This window comes from Protopterus annectens, chromosome 9.part0, assembly GCF_019279795.1.
Source record: "Protopterus annectens isolate FY-2018-M chromosome 9.part0, PAN1.0, whole genome shotgun sequence".
Taxonomy (NCBI): domain Eukaryota; kingdom Metazoa; phylum Chordata; order Ceratodontiformes; family Protopteridae; genus Protopterus; species Protopterus annectens.
Genome location: NC_056743.1, coordinates 454,420,883 through 454,424,932, shown reverse-complemented (window position 1 = coordinate 454,424,932; position 4,050 = coordinate 454,420,883). Strand labels below are relative to the sequence as shown.

The window sequence follows — 4,050 nt, the reverse complement described above, 5'->3', positions numbered from 1 at the left end:
CTGAAAGGAAGAAAATGATAGTTGCAGTATGATAACATTACCATGAAAAGGATGTGGCTTGCAGAAGAACAATGGCCATAGGGCTGAGGGATATGTGATGGGGGTCTGCCATTCCAGTGATAGTAGCCCAATAGACGTGTGTGGAAGTAAGCATGTGCCAAAAGATGGCAAAGAATAAACCCATTGGCAAGGATTGTGTGTGTCAGCCCCGAGGGGGGGTTGGTTAGTGAACTAACTACAAATTATCTGATAGCCACCTATGGGCTACCAAAGCTGGGCATTTAGAAAAGAAAAGATGTGTTAGCATACTGCTCCTTCAGTTACAAAATGAAAATTCATAATTTACAAGATCTACCTTGAAAGTGGGACTATACAGAGACGTCTGTCAATGGAGTCTGTAATCCTCGCTTTTGACAGTGATGGTTTCTAATATGCTTTGTCTGTATGTTTTTGCTTTACACCTTATTGTTGACAAAGATGGGTAAGCCAAGTAGAAATGTAATAGCATTACAGATAAAGAACAACGAAAAATCAAAGCAAGAATAATCAGTAGGTATGACTTAAAAATGCCGCAGTGCCTTCCACTCTCCAAGTAGTAATATTTCTAAAATGTGTGTGCGGTGCAACAGACAGTAGAGGCATTCCTTACTTAGGGTATAATATAAAGCATTGCTATCATTTATTTTAATCCATTCTATAGTCTACAATAATAGGTATGCTAACCTCAGTCGCTTTATTTTTTATTTTTTTTTTATATTTTATTAAAAAGATCAAAAATAAAGGTTAAGTCCCCTCCCCTTTTCTATTCCATAAGACAAGAAATGCCAGCATACGTGAAATTCAGAATTTCTGGTTTGCTCCAAAATTCTTTGCATTGGTAATGAGCAATACTGCAGGTGATTCCCTGCTGGCATTTCCTGTTGTGTGTTTACAGCATAGTAGGTCAGTAAGCTGGAAGACAGTATAGTCAGTCATATGACTCAAAAATCCACCACATTTATTACATTCAAGGAGGGTCTGAAGGGTAATCTTTCCCTCCCCAATACATTCAAACCAGTTCTTTCAAGTTAGGAGAAATTCAGTTTCATCACTTTCAGAATGAAAAAGATCAGGACATAATTCTTCTACAGAAACTTGACTAGCAGTGTTTGCTAATCAGTGCCACTTTAATTAAAAGCCAACCAGGCTTGAAGTGCAGATTCACTCAGTCATTTTTATCTGTAAGATGCAATTGAAAATAATACTGTTTAGTGAAAGAAAGTGCTAAGTAATGAAAAAAGTTGCTACAGTTCTGTACTCTAATGCCTCAGTAAGAAGAATGTGGCCGCTGTTGGGAAATCCATCCTGTCGTATAACGAATCACTCAATCAGTATACTGAATCTGGTAATCACAGCCGTTTAAGGGAACACGGACTGATTTTTTGGTGGCTCATACAAATTCATTTCTTTTATATCTTGACAGTCCATGAACAAATATAATATTTCTTTGATGCCTTTTTTTATTTTAGATTCGAACCAAAACTTGGCTTGTTCAGATATGCCATGAAGATTCAAAAAGAAATACGATCATTTCAGCTCGCATCTTTCAGCCGTTCTTTTCTGCAAAAATGACAAGTGCAGTAGTCTGGTTCAAAGGGTACCAAGTATGTGACTTGAAAAAGTGAAAGACCATAAGAAAATGAGAGGCACATCAATGTGGACGTTACCTATTAACAAGTGTTACATAATTGTTATGCCATAAATCTTTAATTGGAATGGGAAAGATTGCATGCAGCTCATAAGTGCAGACCAGAATCAGACAGCTGCAAATTAATTTTATATTACACTGACTTATTTCTTACATATTTTAATTCATTCTGTGTTAAGACTTTTTTTGGTACTGTATGATTTAACTGCAATATTAAAGATGCATTTAGTGATGGGAACATTTGAGAAATTGTTTGTTTTAGTCAGTCAATGTCAAGTACCAAGGTTTGAAGTTAGCCACTGCAAACTAGCTAGCTGAAAAATAATTAACTCACAGGATTAGAATATGTTCTTACAGAATGTCCTTTGTACCACTTGCAAATACAGTGCTTATCACTTAACTTCATTATATCCTGAGGAAAGAATGCATGCAAAATTAAGACAGTCATGAATTAAATCCCATTCCTCAAACTACAAGAAAATATCTCTTGCTACTGCTGAAGATTTTCTGTCTGAAAATTTTTCAGTTTACTGCTGTGAACACAACGGTTTTCAATGTCCTTAAGATGTTGCATAGTATTTTTAATATATATTTGAAGACAAATGTACATGTCAAGCTCCAGACACTGTTTAAACAAGTGGATTTACTTGTGACATGCTCACAGCTTGCAGTGGGCTTGACATTTTGGCCATGGAGTATGTACAGTCCTTGAAAGCGTACTCTTGATGCTAAGTACATTTCATTTATGGGTCTTCTCAAGACTTAAACAGCCAATATTCATTTGTTTCTGTAGTGGGCACAAATGCAGTTATGTGCTTTCTAGAATGCCTGCTTTTGACATGTGGCATTTATTGTCAAACCATTCATTCTGATACTGCAGATGTTCTTGAATATAACTTCCCATTCTGAAGCCCCACCCTTTAACACATCATGGGTTTTTCATTTGTGTCGGATCTATCAACTTCTTAAGAAAAGGAATTGCAGTTTATCAACTGCAATGTTACTTTTATGTGCAACTTTAAAGTATGACCAAGAATTGTAGATATTTATGGCTTGTTGCTTTCAACTATAAGTTTATGGTTCAGAGCAGAACACCCACTATGGAGAGACACCTTGATTTAATAGCAGCTATTCTACATAGCTGGAACAAGCCTTATGTGGGATGTACATATTGTATGATGGAACTGTAAAACTAAGGGCTGTTCACTCATTCGGAAAACAATGCACATGCATGTATATAGTCAGAAATAATGGACATATTTTACAAGTACATGAATTAACATGGATGTTTTGAATTATTCACAGTATTGTATATAACCTCAGAAACTGAATGGGACATGATAAATTACTAATAACCTGACAAGTGTGTTTGTACTTTTTTCACCGTGGTTGTGTATCTACCTTTATATATATTTATAGGTGGTATATGGAGTGTCACAATTGCACTGGGAAAATATAACTTTGTTAAGCACCCCTCTAATGTAAAACAGGTATTTAACAAAGTTTTGATAAAAATCTTTTAGCACTCTTAAGCCTAGTCTCAAGCTAAAGAAAAAATGATGGCCACCAGAGAATATCAGTGAGATGATAACTTTAAAAACTGTAAAATATAGTGAACTGTCAAACTTATTGTGTGTGGAAATACAAAGTCCATTACAGCTTTTAAAGCTTTTACGGGATCAAAGGTGCACTTTGCGTCTGTTTAGCTTTCAAAGCTGTGAAACACTTCACACTCCTACAGTTGTGTTCATTTTTTTTCTTTACCTTTGTCTTTTTTCATAGCACACTGGAGCATTGAAAGCTCCATTTACTACAAAGGCATATCGATCAGCTGTAGAGTGAGTTATGGCTTTCAGAATTGTGAAAATGTTAGATCCTGTCTGCTTTTTCTCTCTCTCTCTCTCTCTCTCTGTAACTGAACAGGAAAACCTTCATGCAGTCCAAAGAATTAAAATCAAACACTTGTGATTATAATCAGATTGTTACATGTTCTTGAACTAGATGTCAGTTTTCATGTTTCAACCTTTGCTTTGCGCTCATTTCTGGGTGATCTTCCTGACATTCTTTTCTCAAACATAGAAAAACCTGATCATAACACTCACTGCTTGTCTGACTATATACATGCGATACATAAACTGGTTTTGACATGAGTCCTGAAGGGGGGAGGTCTGATTCCTTCATATGCATCTTGTCATGAAAACAGAAGTTGATCAATGTGACTCAATGAAGCAGGCATCAACAGAAGTTCCACTGGGTAATATTGATGAACAACATATTTAAAGATAGATAATATATATATATATATATATATATATATATATATATATATATATATATATATATATATATATATTTGTGTGTGT

General features: G+C 35.3%; 1 protein-coding gene across 4 annotated transcripts in view; it reads right to left on the bottom strand.

The window, feature by feature from the left end:
* Positions 1–964: 964 nt before the first annotated feature.
* The window catches only part of ANK1 (ankyrin 1), a 1,899,552-nt gene continuing 1,896,466 nt past the window's right edge, over positions 965–4,050 (bottom strand). For all 4 annotated transcript variants that reach the window (XM_044082993.1, XM_044082990.1, XM_044082992.1 and 1 more), the window contains one exon: positions 965–4,050. This exon is cut by the window's right edge and continues 6,398 nt beyond it. The gene's annotated coding sequence lies outside the window, so the exon portion shown is untranslated.